Source organism: Schistocerca nitens, chromosome 7 (assembly GCF_023898315.1).
Source record: "Schistocerca nitens isolate TAMUIC-IGC-003100 chromosome 7, iqSchNite1.1, whole genome shotgun sequence".
Classification (NCBI taxonomy): Eukaryota; Metazoa; Arthropoda; class Insecta; order Orthoptera; family Acrididae; genus Schistocerca; species Schistocerca nitens.
In genome coordinates, this window is record NC_064620.1 from 447,537,309 (window position 1) to 447,556,337 (window position 19,029).

At 42.4% G+C, this 19,029-nt stretch overlaps 1 pseudogene; it reads left to right on the top strand.

The window, feature by feature from the left end:
- Window positions 1-248: 248 nt before the first annotated feature.
- Window positions 249-365, top strand: LOC126196075 (5S ribosomal RNA; annotated as a pseudogene).
- The last annotated feature ends 18,664 nt before the right edge of the window (window positions 366-19,029 follow it).

The following is a 19,029-nucleotide window of genomic DNA, read 5'->3' on the forward strand; positions in this document are numbered from 1 at the left end:
AGAAGAGGAAAGATGTAATTTATAACCGTTATTTTAACATTGCAAGTATAGGGCGTCCCGGAGCCCCTTAACTGGTCCTACAGGTAAATGTCAATGTCTCATACAAAACTTTAGCGGAAGTTTGTTAAGTTTCCAGGTAAGGTCGATTTTGCACTTGGCCTGTAACTGACATTGTGTTTCTCTTCTCCATCGAGTTCGTTCTTCCTGTCCCAAGAAGCGGCCATTTTCCAAAATCTCTCTCACACGTGGGCAACGGCCTTGCCGCAGTGGATACACCGGTTCCCGTGAGATCACCGAAGTTAAGCGCTGTCGGGCGTGGCCGGCACTTGGATGGGTGACCATCCAGCCGCCATGCGCTGTTGCCATTTTTCGGGGTGCACTCAGCCTCGTGATGCCAATTGAGGACCTACTCGACCGAACAGTAGCGGCTCCGGTCATAGAAAACCATCATAACGACCGGGAGAGCGGTGTGCTGACCACACGCCCCTCCTATCCGCGTCCTCACCTCAGGATGACACGGCGGTCGGATGGTCCCGATGGGCCACTTGTGGCCTGAAGACGGAGTGCTTTTCTCTCACACGTGACCAAGGGCCATGTTTCGCCAAAAGTGCCCAATGCGTGCCGTTAACATGTCACCCCGCTCGCTCAAGTCATTGACCGTTTTTAAAATATATCTATACAAATATATTACAATTTCACAGCGGATGTCTGGCAGAAACCAAAGTAGACGGTCTTTACAGATTTCGAAGCTCTGAATACGAACGTCACGATGAAAATTTTGTCATAGCTTAGGGTTGCAAATAAGCTGAGACTTTACGTTTCACATATATTGCTACCATAATCAGTGGAGTATATTTATTAATTAAACTTAGCTAGTTAAGTAACGTCGTTTCTTTGCCTTCCTCTTGCGGTTGGTGTCCGGAGCATATCTCCATAGCATCCAGCAGAAATCAACCAACCGAGCTGTAGTCCACCGCCCTATGTACCGCTGTTCTATGAGAGAAATATCATGGTGCAACCGCTCTCCGTAATCACAGTATGCACCATACTTCTATGGTAACATCGAGATTGCAGCAAAGGTAGTGCATCTTCATGGTTATGTTGCAGCCAATGACCTTACATGCATGAATGAGTTCGTCCACAAGGTCCCTGTAACTTCCGGCAGTGTCGCCTCATCACGAGAACAATGCTACACGTAAAGCTGATCAGGGGTTGGAGTGTATTCAGAATGTGTATCCCCTAACAGCTGGCATTTCTATGGACCAATGAATATCCCCTTTGTGATATTGTCTGTGCTACTTTTGGAAATATCTTACACGAATACTGAAATGCTGCGTCATGACCGTGCAAAGGCTTAACAAATGCCGTCATGAGTCCAAAATTTATGTGCATTGGTGGTAGAACAAATGTGTTCGGTTTCAGTAGAGATTCTCATCCAATATTTTTTTACCCAAGCACACAGGTGTTAGTTTAAGACTCCAAAGCTTTACGCTTTGGAAGGTCTAAATCGTTAATCAGATCACTGAGTACACACACTGTGATTTTGTATGGTTCTCCAGATGGCGATGTAAAAGTAGGGTCAGTGTCACTGATGGATGACAGCACTTTTTCGGCTGTATGTGCCATTTCAGCACCATCGCTATCTAATTCAGTTTAAGTTAGATTAAGTAGTGCGTAAGCCTAGGGACCGATGACCACAGCAGTTTGGTCCCATAATCCTTACCACAAATTTCAATTTTTTTTACCATCGCTAACCAAACTTCATGGCGATGTTTTTTTTTTTTTTCCATGCATCCAACCAATCATTATTGACGAGAAGATGCTACACTCGTGTAAAGCCCACGCTTTATCTTGGTCTCCAACTCCACAATCGAAATTGGCGTTTCAGTGCTTTAGTCAATCGTCGCCTTGTTGAACCACAAATAACAATAGTACAAATGTAATAAAAGTTATCAGGTTTGTACTGCAGATGTGGGGCATATACAGTTCTTCAGTTTCAACATTTCACCTCATACATTCAGTGCTACTCGTCACGACGCTCCTTCCAGTAGCAAGAGAACTAACGCATCACGAGTGCACACACAGTGAAAAACGAGAATCAAAAATCACGCCTGGTTCGTACCTTCTACAAAGCTCACGTAACTGGATGGTGACCATATAAGCCATGGTGCAAAACAGTCTTACCAACCTGTACTGGAAGCGTCCACCTCATTCAGCCATGGCAGAGGAACACTTGTCAGTATGGCTTTATCTGTAACTCTTATAATGTCACATAAATGTGAATGTGAAATGTATACAAGTAATTTACTTGTAACCCTGAGGTGGGAGACAATTTTCACGTTGATATTAGTGATCAGCGCATCTAAATCGTCTCTGTAAAAAGTAAAAACTGAAAATTTGTTAACAAATGATATTGCATCATTAACAGACATCCGACTGTGTAATGACCAGTCGAAATATTCGTACCACTACAGACTCTAATCACAGCTTCTACAATTTGCTTATAATTATTTCTCTATGCGTTGTGGGAATATCTACCTTACACTATCTTTCGACATTTACGCGCCAGTACAAGCAGTTTTTTGACAACTGCGTTCACTTCTGCCAGAAGGACGTCAGGAGAACAAACTGTCATCGACCGCGTATCCGGAGAAGAATGCCAAGCAGCCTGCTTTGTTATGAGATACGCTGTGTGTGAAGCAATTTTGAACGGAATAATAGCGGTATTAAGTTATATAAAGGAGACGACTGCAGCCGATAATAAACGACAACGTATTGTGCACCGTTCTCAGGTTGATTGCTTTATTATTTGCTGTCTCGCTTTGCACCAACTTTCTACGGTGTACCATGTTATAACCTTAATTCTTTTGTGACACTGTTATGTTTCCCTATATTACGGGGCCATTATGCAGTGAATGCTTGTGTTAGTGGCTCAGGAAACGGGCCATACAAAGCCCACACAAAGCGTGGGTGCGGACCGCTGTGTGTTTTTTGTGCTTCCCCGAAACGATAACCGCTGTCGTCTCGCGAACAGCCGTATCACCGAGTGGAGTTGGGCATCGAGCGAGGTGACCCAGTTGTAAGACACTGGACTTGTCCAAGGGAGCGCAGCACCTACTCCACGCTTCTGGATTTAACCTTTTCCATATTTACTCGAAAAACACGTCAAGCAAATGACCATTGTTTTGGTCGTCAGTTTTCAGACTAGATTAATGCGGGTCACCACTATTTTCTCTCCCGTGACATTCCTTTCATCCCAGAATTGCACTTACAGCCAACGTTCATAATTATTTATTAAATACATTCCAGACATTGTCATCTGCAGTTTTTGCCTTCTAGTAACATGAAAGCTATGCTCTTCTGTCGTTAAACAACTCCTATTCTCTCGTCTCTTTTCATAGCGTGTTTAGTTTTCCTTTCCATGTTGATACCCCGCAGCATTTTCTCATTTCTAAATTTCCGCCACACTTGTGTAACACTAAATCTCAAACGTTCCGATTCCCTTCTTTTCCAGTGTTTCAGCAGTCCGTGATTTTCTTCCATATAATGCTGTGCTACATATGTACGTTCTCGAAAATTACTTTATAAAGTGAGGCCTAAGTTTGAAATTAGCAAATTCTTTTTTTAGAGGAAGGACCTCTTCACCTGTGATAGTACACTACTTACATCATCCTGGCTTCCCCCCACACACGTTGCTTGGATTCCATGATCGTAGAATTCCATCATTTCGTCTAGTGCGTGGTCCCCAATTTTGGTGTTTGTCAACAGTCTCATTTGTCTGTTCCTCAATGCTTTCATCTTAGCTTGGTTCATTTTCAGTCAATATATGAAGGGCTTATTTCAATAATGGTACAAGTCCGCTTTTGTTCATTCTGAGGTACAGAGTCCTACAGCTGAATGAGCGCTGAAAAATCTGCAGTTGAGATACCAAAAATATTCAAGCATAGGGCTTCTTGCTAGAGATGAGCCCTTCTTTCTGTTTGTTTGGACCATTAATGTCAGAAGCATTATAGACAGAAAAGTGGTGGTAATGGACTTGTACCACTATTGAAATTAGCCCTTCATATGTGCTCACTGAGAAGTCCTTTATTTTCTTTCTTTCTTCATTCAATGGGTTCTGTAATTCACCCTCAGTACCAAAGATGATAACAATGTGAGCAACGATACTTACTAATAACACTGACTCTGCATTGCCGGCCGGAGTGGCCAAGCGGTTATAGGCGCTACAGTCTGGTGCCGCGCGACCGCTGCGGTTGCAGGTTCGAATTCTGCCTCGGGCATGGATGTGTGCGATGTCCTTAGGTTAGTTAGGTTTAAGTAGTTCTAAGTTCTAGGGGACTGGTGACCTCAGCAATTAAGTCCCATAGTGCTCAGAGCCATTTGATCCATTTGATCCTGAATTTTCATCCCCGTAAGAAACATTACCATCATCTCTTTTTTAATTGAGGAGTTCTCTTTGTCTATTGTTCGTTTTGTAGTCTCTTGCTCAGTGTACCAGACGGGGTCAAATAAAAATTTTAAAGTGTAATTAAAAATCGACGCTTCACAGCATTGTTCTGTAAGGCAGCAGTACTGTTACCAACGTTGTAAGGAATGTTCTACAGGTGGCAGCATACTACAATCAAGCGAAACGCGACCGCAATACGGGTCCAAAATGGTTGCCCCGCTTGCAACATGTACCAAGGAAGAACAGCGTTCTGTCATACGTTTTCTGGACAGTGAAAGTACGAAACCTATTGAAATCCATCGGCGAATGAAGGTTCATTATGATTATAGATGTCTCTCACAGCAGGAAGTGTGTGAGTGGAGTAGAAACTTAGGAAATGCGTTACTTCTGTGGCAGACACTCAACGCCCGGGTCAGGCACGCCGCTCTGTGACACCAGTGTCTACTGCAGCAGTTAAGGCCATCGTGATGCAAAATCACCATGTGATGGTGGGTGAAGTAGTCACAGATCCGTACATTAGTCATCTATCATCACATCACGTCATTCATGAAGTGCTTAAGTATCGCAAAGTGTCTGCAAGATGAGTTCCATGCCAGCTCTCTCCAGGAAACTCAGCCTCAACCGCCTTATTCACCAGACCCTGGACCGATTCATTACCGCATAGTGCTGGTGGTTAAGTTCCTATGGGACCAAACTGCGGAGCTCATCGGTCCCTAGGCTTACACACTACTGGTCAGATAATAACAAGAAAAAAATGTGATAAACTGGCATGTGATACAATTCCGAAGAGCCAAAATTAAACAATTTATTTAGGATGGAACTACTTTCGAGAGTTCAGCTGTATTTTTTTATGCTGGCTGTATAACAGAACAACGTGATTTAGGAACTGAACATAAATATGATATGTAATATCAGATTATCGATTTCATAACTTGTGAAACCATTTCCAAACGACACCAGAATCTATTACTATGCAGAACATCAGATACAGCACATGTGTCTGTATGACAGATGCGTACGCCGTTATAGGATTTCATTACACATCATTTAGTTCTCACTGGATATAGCATAAACAGTGTATCAAGATCTGAAACATATGCTAACCAAAATTTTACGTTACAACAAAAATATCAGTGGACTCTTAAGCCCAAAAACTTTTTCTTCCTTAATATACTAGTCTTCCACGTTTTCCCCTCATGGGTGAAGGTTAGCAGCAGTGTATCCGCTGCTCTTCTGGCATTATTTATTAGAAATTAAACACCAATGTTTTTTTTAAGGTAAAAACTGGTGATACGGTTTACGACACGATAAGTGTGGTATGTGAATTTACGTAATGTGTGAGAAGGTATGTCATGAAGTCTAGCAGTTTTGGGACAGAGAGTTAGGTGTTAGAAGGAACTGGATATGTTATGAAAATAGGATATGGGGCCCTACGGAGAAGGGATGAAAGATGGTAGCATCACAAGGGTAGTACTGTGGCAGAGTAGGAGAGAGATTTGAAGCTACCATTGGATGACAGGCTATAGTGAACCGGATGAATATTTGTGGTGTCTACTAAATCTAATGAATATGATACATGAACCTCGTGGAGTAAGGTATACTTAGATAAAAAAAATTGCAAGTTTGTGGTAAGTTCCTATTGGACAGATCCTGAGGTCATCGGTCCCTAGGCTTACACACTACTTAATCTAGCTTAAACTAACTTACGCTAAGGACAACACACACACACACACAACCATGCCCGAGTGATCGAGTCGCGACCGCTGGAGGATGGGGGGGGGGGGGGGGGGGCAACCGTGACAAGGCGCCGCTAGACCCCGCGCGCATTACCGCATGTGTCCCCCCCCCCCCCCCCCCCCCCCCCTCGGCGCCGGAGGTTCTTTCTCTCTTGGGCGTAGTTGTGTGTGTTGTTCTTAGCATAAGTTAGTTTAAGTAATGTGTAAGTCTAGGGACCGATGACCTAAGCAATTTGGCCCTTAAGAATTCACACACATTTGAACATTTTTTACCGCATGTCTGGACCACACAGAGAAGCGATGAGAGGAAAGAAGTTTCGGGCTGATGTGCAGTAGGTGAGCACGAGTAGCTGTGCACAAAACCAAAGAAATTTTTAATTTAAGAGGAATCCGTGCACTCTTTATGCGCTGTGTTGAACGACAGAAAGACTATTTCGAAAAAGATTCACTTGTGTTCCACTTTTGTTCAAAAAATAAATTAAAAAATTGTTTAAAATTGTCATGTGACACAGTGTCGTTCATATTGTATGTTATCTGCCTTTTCCTCTATAGTATACTAACTCGTCTGAGGATTTCAACATCTAGCTTCATTACGTTGGTGAAAGCGTGTCATAGTTCTGCAAATCCTAGGACGGTGTCTTTATTTTTCCTGCTTCCATCATCGAGCGTAATGTCAGAAATACCCTTCGTAGAGAAACTTATTGGTTCAAATGGTTCAAATGGCTCTGAGCACTATGGGACTTAACTGCTATGGTCATTAGTCCCCTAGAACTAAGAACTACTTAAACCTAACTAACCTAAGGACATCACACACATCCATGCCCGAGGCAGGATTCGAACCTGTGACCGTAGCGGTCGCGGGGTTCCAGACTGTAGCGCCTAGAACCACTCGGCCACTCCGGCCGGCGAGAAACTTATTGTCATGTAACAAATCCACAGTTATGTTTCGAATTCTTCTGATCATCGTCTTGGCCAGTAACCAGCGTTTATGAGTTATCCAACTGATCTTGCCGTAGCTCTCGAATCTGATTACCCAATAAGTTTTCGGACTGGTATGAATGATATTCTATCGAAAATATTATAGTATGTCTTTAAGGTTCTTCACAATTACGTGAGTACTTGCTACTTGCCGCAATGATTTTTAGGAATTCAACAGGAACTTATATATACTTCCTACCTTCTTTGACTGCAAATCGTCCAAAGCAGTGCGTCTAATACTGACTCCTCTACGTTCCCGAAGCGACATACGTTTCTTCTTATGAACGTTAACAGACACTTGCTCCTGCTGGTTTAGGGTCTTATAGTACCTTTCCCACGTACCCGCACTATCTACTGCATTTCAAATTATAATTTATTTTGAATTATTCATGTTGAAGCCTTCGTTTTTACATTTCCGGAAGCTATTTTTATTTCCCTGTATGCTGAATCTGGCCTTCAAATGACTATTTATTTGCATAAGTCCTCAGTTTCCCCGCTGGTACTCTACCTCACCTACACACGCTATTAATTTCGTTTCTAATTTATTCTGCGATACTCCTTTCTTTTTGTATTTTCTTCATTCGTCGATTAATTTCTTCTATTACCTGCTAGTTCAGTTATTGCAACAAGTACCTCTTTTGGCGGTTTCTCGGTGTTTATACAGTGTTGCAATCTTCACAATCCAATGTTCTTCAGACAGGCACACTTGTCTGAAGGAACAGGCATGGCCATTGACGGTTATAGTTGTGGTAAATATTATGAAATATGTTTGCAGATTGCGAATACGCATTGACGTCAGCTGTTTGCGACACTTGAAAATCTGTACAGGAGCGGGACTCGAACCCACATTTCCCGCTTGTCGTGAGTGGTCGCCTTAACCACATCAACTACTTGCTACTATTTAACATAAAGAAGTTTAGACAAGTGGTAAATCCAGGTTTGAGTCCTGGTCCGGCTCAAATTTTTATTTGTCGCAAACAGCTGATGTCAGTGCAAGTTCGCAATATGTGATCTTATTTAGTAGCGATTATTTCTTTATAAATTTCTTCAGAGTGGCCACTAGAATTCTGATTTAGATTCCTTGGTCTAACTATTCATTTCATTTCAAACTTGTATGGCGGTATTCCCTTTTTTCTTACACGTTTTCTTCATTCGTAATTTAAAGCTGTTTTTCTGTTATCTTTTATTTCTTGGCTGTCTTCTACCTTGTGTCTACACTGATGAGCCAAAACATGACCAAATGCTTTCCATTGTCCTAGCGCAGAGTTGGAACACAATAAAGCAACAATCTCTTGTGCTATGGATTGGTCAAGTCTTTTGTAGAATGCGGGAGGTATGTGGCACCAGAAGCCTAAGCAAATTCCCTAAAGCGCGCCCCGGTGGTTTTGGCAGGCGGAGGTGGTGCCCAATAGCGTCCCAGATGAGTTCCATCGGGTTCTGATCAGGAGGATTTGGCAAATTCCCTAAAGCGCGCCCCGGTGGTTTTGGCAGGCGGAGGTGGTGCCCAATAGCGTCCCAGATGAGTTCCATCGGGTTCTGATCAGGAGGATTTGGTAGCCAAGACATCAACTTGAGTACACTGTCATGTTCCTCAAGCCACTGCTAAACGATACATTTCTCGTGACATGGAAAGTTATCCTGCTGTAATATTATATCGCAGTCGGTGAACGCAGCCAGCGTGAGGGAATGCGTATGGTTCCACAATAATGTTCTCGTAGTCCAAGCTGTCATAGTGCTTTCGATTACTACATGTTCCACGGAACTACACGTGAATTCCATATATAGCATAATTCTGCCCCCATCATATTGCGCTAGTGATCCAGTACATGGTTCGAGCAACCGTTCTCCTAGACGACTGTGTATCCGGACACAACCATCGACTTGATATAACACGAAAAGTGATCAACGACACCTTTCCAAGCGTCCGCGGTGCAATGTCGATGATTCTGGGTCCCTTGCAACCGTAAGTGACGATATCGTTAGATCAACATGTGAACAAGAAGAGTTCGTGTACTGCCGAGAACCATGTTGAACAATATCCGTTGAACGTTGCGCTCTGACCCGCTTTTGTCTGTACAGTCGTTTTACTCTGTCGTTAGATCTCCCAGAGATCGCCACCTAACCTGTTTCACAGAGCGAGCACGTCTCCAACCTTCACTTTCTGTGATGAGGAGGGCACGCCCAATAATTTATCGCCCGCTCGTGGCTTCATCGTTCCTCAACTAGTTCCTGTAGACGCTAAAGATGGCAGCTTACCAACAGTCGACCAGTATCCCGGGTCTAGTCATTATCAAATTCGCTTTTATCAGCAGATTTCCCTATTCGTAGACCGTATCGTCGCTTGAATGATAAGCGTATTCATAGGGCTGTAAGAGAATGGTTTTAATTATCTGCAGAGAAAAGTAATGTTTTCCTGTGCCACCGCAAATTCTACTAACCTCTGAAGACAATGAAAAAGGTTACTAATTAAATTTTACATACTTTCTAAGAAAAGTGAGATGAAACAAAAATATTTAATTTCTTGTAAACGTATCAATTCATTTTCAGTTGCTAGTGCGTATGTGTGCCCAGTACATTTTGCTTAATGGGAATATCAAAGGGGTTAAAAATCTTTTGAATCTTCCTCCAAAACGGAAGTGGAAGCCTGTTGCTGTTCGTACTCTTTATCTTAGGGGGTAGTTGTGAGACTAATGATAGGAAGTAAATTAGAGCACAAAAAAGAATTCATCGCAAAGAAGTAGGAGAGATTGTAAAAAAAAAATGGGGATAAGACTATAAGTATCAGTTTACTACACAACCAGTTTCAGTCATAAAGAAACTATCTTCAGGTACAAAAAATGCAACCGAGCATTATACCAGAGGCTGAAAGTACCGCTACAGCTGTAAAATTCTTTTATTACACGACCGGTTTCGGGCACTTACACGCCCGAATAAGTGCCCCAAACCGGTCGACCCGTATAAGTGCCCGAAACCGGTCGAATGATAATAAAAGAACTTTACAACTGTAGCGGTATTTTCAGCTTCTGGTATCTTCAGGAATTTATATACAAGGAAAAACCAAAACATGTAGTACTCAACATTTATAACTTATTAGGAACTTAATCTTCATCACGTTTTGCATCACAGATGAGGCTAATTTTAATGATCAGTGGAAATCACCTCAGTCGTATTATTACACATTTATTGTGCTACGACCAGTTTGTTCTCAGAGCATCTTCAGGCTGCCTGCAGTTAAACAAAACAAGAAATCAGACTATAGTTACAGCATCTTAACGAATAAAATAAGCAGTTCACATTAACAACAGACATGCTTAATCCTCGCCGAGTTTTGGTAAAATACTCACATAATACAAACACTACAATCAGACCATTTATATCATGACTTTAGCACAACTCGGTGACGGCTTAGTATAAGACTGTTGGGAGTGTGAGTTACTTATTTTATTTGCTTAGAAACTGTAGCTTTAGCCTAATACGTTGTTTTGTGATACTACAGGCAACATGAAAGGATTCTTTCAGAATCCATACATATATACACTCCTGGAAATGGAAAAAAGAACACATTGACACCGGTGTGTCAGACCCACCATACTTGCTCCGGACACTGCGAGAGGGCTGTACAAGCAATGATCACACGCACGGCACAGCGGACACACCAGGAACCGCGGTGTTGGCCGTCGAATGGCGCTAGCTGCGCAGCATTTGTGCACCGCCGCCGTCAGTGTCAGCCAGTTTGCCGTGGCATACGGAGCTCCATCGCAGTCTTTAACACTGGTAGCATGCCGCGACAGCGCGGACGTGAACCGTATGTGCAGTTGACGGACTTTGAGCGAGGGCGTATAGTGGGCATGCGGGAGGCCGGGTGGACGTACCGCCGAATTGCTCAACACGTGGGGCGTGAGGTCTCCACAGTACATCGATGTTGTCGCCAGTGGTCGGCGGAAGGTGCACGTGCCCGTCGACCTGGGACCGGACCGCAGCGACGCACGGATGCACGCCAAGACCGTAGGATCCTACGCAGTGCCGTAGGGGACCGCACCGCCACTTCCCAGCAAATTAGGAACACTGTTGCTCCTGGGGTATCGGCGAGGACCATTCGCAACCGTCTCCATGAAGCTGGGCTACGGTCCCGCACACCGTTAGGCCGTCTTCCGCTCACGCCCCAACATCGTGCAGCCCGCCTCCAGTGGTGTCGCGACAGGCGTGAATGGAGGGACGAATGGAGACGTGTCGTCTTCAGCGATGAGAGTCGCTTCTGCCTTGGTGCCAATGATGGTCGTATGCGTGTTTGGCGCCGTGCAGGTGAGCGCCACAATCAGGACTGCATACGACTGAGGCACACAGGGCCAACACCCGGCATCATGGTGTGGGGAGCGATCTCCTACAATGGCCGTACACCACTGGTGATCGTCGAGGGGACACTGAATAGTGCACGGTACATCCAAACCGTCTTCGAACCCATCGTTCTACCATTCCTAGACCGGCAAGGGAACTTGCTGTTCCAACAGGACAATGCACGTCCGCATGTATCCCGTGCCACCCAACGTGCTCTAGAAGGTGTAAGTCAACTACCCTGGCCAGCAAGATCTCAGGATCTGTCCCCCATTGAGCATGTTTGGGACTGGATGAAGCGTCGTCTCACGCGGTCTGCACGTCCAGCACGAACGCTGGCCCAACTAAGGCGCCAGGTGGAAATGGCATGGCAAGCCGTTCCACAGGACTACATCCAGCATCTCTACGATCGTCTCCATGGCATGGGAGAATAGCAGCCTGCATTGCTGCGAAAGGTGGATATACACTGTACTAGTGCCGACATTGTGCATGCTCTGTTGCCTGTGTCTATGTGCCTGTGGTTCTGTCAGTGTGATCATGTGATGTATCTGACCCCAGGAATGTGTCAATAAAGTTTCCCCTTGCTGGGACAATGAATTCACGGTGTTCTTATTTCAATTTCCCTGAGTATATATATATATATATATATATATATATATATATATATATATATATATATATATACATACTTGTTGAACAAACGCTCACAGATACAACATCAAGAATTAAGTTTCAAGGCGAAATTTCTGAACCATTCAAAATCAAAACAGGAGCTCGACAAGGAGACGGACTGTCCCCAATTCTCTTTAACTTGGTTTTAGATAAAATAATAAAAACATGGGAAAGCATATTAAAAAACAGAGGCGCAAAGAGTATAAGCATGGTACAAGGAAAGAACAAATTTGAAGTGCAATGTTTAGCCTTTGCGGATGATATGGCATTGATAACTGAAAACCGAACATACGCAACAGTTATGCTTGATCTGTTACACGAGATTGCTGAAAAGACTGGGCTAAAAATATCCTATGAAAAAACCGAGTATATAGAACACAAACATAATACAGAAAAGTTTATGAAAACAAAGTATGGAAAAATTAGAAGAGTTGATAGATTCAAATACCTGGGGGAGTGGATCCAAGCCAATGGACTGGATAACACAACAAATAAAGAAAGAATAAAAAAGTTCGAATTTGCATATAAATTAACACAAAACTACTACAATAAGAAATCAGTATCCATACAAGCGAAGATTAAACATTATAATTCAGTTATTAGGACACAAGCAACGTATGGATCAGAGTGCCTAACATTGAATAAGAAAGGTGAATTAAGAGAACTAGAAAAAAAGAGAGCGAAAAGTACTAAGAAAAATTCTAGGTCCTGAGAAAAACAACGAAAATAGATGGATTAAAAGGAGAAATGAAGACCTATACAAAAATACAGAAAAGATCACAGATACAATGAGGAAGAGACGGCTAAAATTTTATGGACACCTAAAAAGAATGTAAGAAACACGGATTACAAAGAAAATTTTTAATTACGTTAGTAAGCTGAAAAAAACTGTAGGATGGATAGAAGCAGTAAAGAAAGACGCCAACAAAATAGGTGTTACAGAAGAAATAATACTTGACAGGAATCACTTCAGGCTACTTATAGAAAACGCAAACTATGAAGAAGATGAGCCAAAACCTCGACCCAAGAGAGTGTGGACAGATGAGCAGAGACGAGCAGTTGGCGAGAAAATGAAGAAGTACTGGGAAGAACGGTCCATAGCTGGCCAAATTCACACACACACACACATATATATATATATATATATATATATATATATATATATATATATATATATATATATGTGTGTGTGTGTGTGTGTGTGTGTGTGTGTTTATGTTTATGTATATATAAGAACCACCTACCTGCTATCATAGTTCAGGGTAAAACAGTGAGATATGTGAAAACAACTGCGTTTTTATGCATGATATTTAAATTTATTACTTGTGTGCTATTAACTGTATTCGCAATAAATCTCGCTGACAGTACCCAAATACGCCTGCAAGATTACTCTTGGTACCAAACAAAGTCCAGGAGACATGACGTCATAAACACTGAGATGTGTGTAAGACAGCCGCATCGTACATGAAATTCTAGTGCATTTATTCTTTGCTACGAAGATACACTTCTTTGCTACTAATTCTGTTCGGAAAATTCTTCGCAAACAGTTTCCACATATGCCGGCAAAAGTACCTACACAAGTACATCACTGTACGACACATAGTGCAAGAGACATGACATCATATACACTGACATGCATGCAAAAATGCGCGTCGTGGATTAAATTTTAATGCATTTATTCTTTACTACGAAGACACTCCTACCGTAGAGTCGGCTTAATTAAAACCCATACACCTGGCAGCGCTCTTCAACCGCAAAGCGCAGAAGGCTGTAGGAAAAAACAGTAGCTGTTTGTAGACATATGAAGATGCGTTACCATAAGGACATTTAGAAAATCGCGTTGTTGACAAGCGAAGCAGCTGTATTTACATATTTGTATACTATGCTAATTTCTTTGCACAACTGTTTCATAATTTCAAAGATGTTTTCAGCATGCGCGTGTGGTTTTAGTATATGAAAATGAAATGCTGGTTCTATTGTCAGAGGTTATTCTGTAACTAAGACACATGGTACATTGTAGAACATCTGCATTATAATTAGATTACAAAAACCTGAACTTTGTAAAAGTAGACCTAGAACACAACTGTAATTTATTTTGTTGTTTAGCAGATCTGAAAATGGGAGACATTGTCCTAAACCGATCATTTGTTAATAAAAACCTGCCATCGACACTCAAAAAATAAGCATATTTCATTTAACGACTCTTCCATCGCAACGAGTGCTGTTTAGTTTCAGAGTCATAGCAATAACACAACTGCCGCCACCAAGTACAACCTTTGAAATAAGGTTTCTATCGTTACAAAGCAGTAGTTTAACATTCCTTCAGTCTTCCCTGCTGCGATGTTGCTTCCGATCGTCTGTAAGTAATCGTAGCGCAAAGCGCGGTGCAAGCCCCCTCATATTCAATTCTGCTGGCAGAGTACTTTCAAATGAGTCATGACAAATTCCCAAGGTGTTCCAGAGGCCAGTGTACAGTTTTACATAGTTAGATCCCTCACTTACTGAACATTTTATCTTGTGATACTAGTTGATGATTGACGAGTACAGTCGTCACCGTTAAGTGGATTTTCGCCCGTATTTGAAAGGTTATACCAGCCGTGCGCCTGAGGATGACCCAAAACATAGTCTCCAAGAACTGGCTTCAATATCTGGTGCGTTTCTGGGGCAGTTATGCTAGCTATAAGCATAGCATCCAACAAATACGGTAATCCTTAAGTGTCAGCCACCCCGAGACCACAAACTCCACTTGCGATACGAGCTTAAAACGATGTATGGAGTGACCCCTAGCGGTATTTCAATGTTCTCTAAACCATTTGCGAGCAAAATTCAAATTTCTGTAACTTTTGAGTATCACTTCGTTTATGATTCTTATTTCCCATTCCTGTTCCAATGTAGGTCTATTCTCACCTACTTTTTCATTTAGCTCGTATATAAGACTTTCTAAGTATTTACTAGGTATTGTTTCACCATTTACAACGTTATCAGTAGGTAGTGCCCCCTTTGCAACGCAGAAATAGTGGCCATAATATTTTCGGAGTATGAAATAAAGTTAGACTTCATTAGTACAGGTCATCAACTTCCATCCATTGCTTCTGGCGTGAAATGATGGAGAGGCAAATAACCACAGTTGCAGGTCTGTGCAAAAATTTAGTTTGATTCCTTTTCCCAGGCCAAATCGTCGAAGAGAAATTCATTTTCGTTATTACTACTGCGAAGCATTGTAAACTTGTCATCATGCAAAAAGGTTTCTGAAAGATATTTCATTGTGAAAATGTACCTTATTATTCCTTCTGATATTACCTCTGATGTCAGCTACTTCATATTCCTTGAATCGCCGAATGCCGTACGGATCTCTTTTCTCATGTTTACAACTTCCGTCGCGGTTGCGGTCGTCCTTGTTGACGAGACAGGGAAGGTCAGCCACGTTTGAATTCAGACAAAGATGTTGAGAATAAACGAGTGGACTATAGTAAACGTTCCCCAACTCTGAACTAATATCTGCTGGCGTTAAAGCATCAAAATCGAAGAGTTTTATGACGTTTTTCTTTCTTAGTTTATCCCTTTGAACGAAATACGCAACACATTACTTTATAAATACTATAACGACTATTATTCCGCAGCTCACTAAGTTCTGTGTACGTAGCACAAACAGAATTTTATTGAGGTGCTTTGTGAGTGATTTCGGCTGCTAATCTGCTGGTTTCTGGCTCATTTACATAATAGTGTAATAACTTATTATCGTATGAGACTGTGACGGCACCAGATACCCGATAAGGTTTGATTCATTGCAGGCCTAACTAGTATGTCCATTGATCTCAAGGTGGTTAATTGCCTGTCGAAATTAGTCATAAAAAGCAATTATAGCTGTCAAGAAGGTCAATAATCCTCAAATGTTATAAAAATGTATGTATGATCCACATCTGCTCCTCAACTACTGGACCAATACCAACGCCTATCATTTACTGTCTGGAAAGAATCGCTCTGAGGAAAAGAACCACCTACCTGTCAGTGGTGAGAAAGCAGTGTAGCTGACGACACATGAATACCGGTAATTCATTCATGGACGATTTGAGAATCAGAGCACTTAGTGGCCTGCAACAAGCTTTATACATAATTTCAAAACTTTACGAAGAATTTTCTCGCTGACTGCCTCCACTAAATGATGAAAAAGTTTTTGCTTACTGCATTTTCGCTGCTCGTCCATTAAAACCCTCGCATCAGGCATATCGCTGTAATTTATTATTTCTTTAGTACCAGCCGTATTCACGACATTTTCTGCAGACAGCATTAACATGGACCACCGAATGTACCTGCGAAATTATGTCGTCGTACGGGACATACTTCAGGAGATGTGTCGTCATGAACATTGAGCTGAGTGGAAACGGAAGAACAGGGCGAAACTCACTGAAGGTACAAGTGAAGTATGTTGTTTGTTTGTTTTGTTATGCTTAAGGGCGTAAAGACAACTGGACTCATACGCGCCCAAGTCAAAATTATAGAACACAAAGAGAGAGAGAGAGAGAGAGGAGTGAATAATAGAAGACAGCTTAAAACTGGCACGTCGAAACAGGACTAAAAAGGACACCATACAGAAATGGAGGTTCAAAAATAAGAATTAAATGGCCGTCGCCATAAATGCTTAATATGTGTGAAATATGTTCAGTGTAAGTCATGTCTGCTTACGCAGCCATAGCCACCAATGGAAAGGTCTTCCTAAATCCCTGGGTCGTCGTCAAGCAAACATGGCACATATACTACGTATTATCAAGAAAAAAATCCGTGGGAGTCAGAACCAGCAACCCAATGTTGGGGTAAGGGTGATAATGTAGAGGGAGATAGGGGTAGGAGGAGACGGACAGACAAAGAGAGGAAAAGAGGAGATGGATACAGATACTGGGACGAGTAGACGAACAGAGAGAGTGGGAGGGGAAATGGACGCAAAAGTGAAAGAGGAGGAGGTGGAGAGAGCGAGACAGTCAGAGGGCGGAGGGGGAGGGGGGTGGCAGGCAGGGGGAGGGAAGAGGAAGATATGGACAGAGAAACAGAGGAGGAAATGGACTGGTCCTTTGCCGCCTCTGACAGAACTACAGTGTAGTCAGAAAAACTCGAACTTTTTAATTCTTCTCTTGAAATTCAATTCCTATTCCAAATTGTTCTTTGCTTTCATTTACTGCTTGTTCAGCTTACTGTACAGATTGAGCTAGATCAGGAGTAGGTGATAACCCTGCCTCACTCGCTTATCAATCACTGCTTCCTTTTAATGTGCCTTGACGCTTATAATTGCCGTCTAGTTTCTAAATACGTTTGATCAGCTTTTCTCTATATTTTGCCCCTGCTTCATTCAGAATTTCAAAGATAGCATTCTAATCAACTTCGTCCGAAACTTTCTCTATGTTACAAATGCCATAAACGTAGGTTTGACTTTGCTTAACCTAGAGGGTCAGTATCGCCTCATGTGTTCGAACATTTCATCGGAAACCAAACTGACCTCCCCCAAACGGTTTCCACGAGTTTTCCCATGGTTCTTCAAGGAATTCGTGGTAGTATTTTGCAACTATGATTTATTAAAGTGATAGTTCATTGATATTCACATCTGTCAGCACCTGATTTCTTTGGATTTGGAATAATGATATTCTTCTTGAAGTGTGAGGGTGGTTCGTCTGTTCCAAACATCATGCACACCAGATAGAACAATTTTCTCATGGCTGCCTCTCACAGGGCTGTCATTAGTTCTGACGGAATGTCGTTTACTCCCAGGGGCCTAGATTCGATTTAGGTCTTACAGTGCTCTGTCAAACTCTTCTCACGATGCTGCATCTCTCATGTCATGTTCATCAAAGTCCTTTTCCATTTCTATGTTATTTCCTTGAAGTTCAACTTCCTGATGTTCTGAGCGGTTCTACGCTCTTCAGTCCGGAACCGCGCGACTGCCACGGTCGCAGGTTCGAATCCTGCCTCGGGAATGGATGTGTGTGATGTACTTAGGTTAGTTAAGTTTAAGTAGTTCTAAGTTCTAGGGGACTGATGACCTCAGATGTTAAGTCCCATAAAGCTCAGAGCCATTTGAACCATTTTGTACACCCGCTGTACACTCCTTCCATCTTTCAGCCTCCCTTCTTTGCTTAGGGCTGATTTTCCATCTGAGCACTTGTTATTCATACTACTGCTTCTCTTTTCTCCAAAGGTCTCCATAATATTACGATAGGCGGTAATATCTTTCCCCTTCTAAATCCTCATATTTGTCCCCTGGCCATTCCTGCTTAGCCATTTTGCGGTTCTTACCAGTTTCATGTTTAGACGTTTGTATTCTCTTTCGCCTGTTTCATTTGCTGCAATTTTATATTTTCTCCTTTCGCTAGTTAAATTCACTGTCTCTGCGTTACTCAAGGATTTCTACATCAAGTACAGATTTAAGTGTCAGGAAAACCTATCTGAAAGTATTTGTATGGAGTGTAGACATGCATGGAAGTGAAACATGGACGATAAATAGTTTAGACAAAAAGAGAATAGAAGCTTTTGGAATGTGGTGCTACAGCAGAATGCTGAAGAAGAGATGGGTAGGGCACGCAACTAATGAGGAGGTACTGAATAGAATTGGGGAGAATAGGGATTTGCGGCACAACATGACTGGTAGAAGGGATCGGTTGGTAGTACACGTTCTAAGGCATCAAGGGATCACCAATTTAGTATTGGCGGGAAGCGTGGAGGGTAAAAATCGCAGAGGAAGGCCAAGGGATGAATGCACTAACCAGATTCACAAGGATGTAGGTTGGAGTAGTTATTCGGAGATGAAGAAGGTTGCACAGGATAGGGTAGTGTTGAGAGCTGCATCAAACCAGTCTCACGAATGAAGACCATAACTAC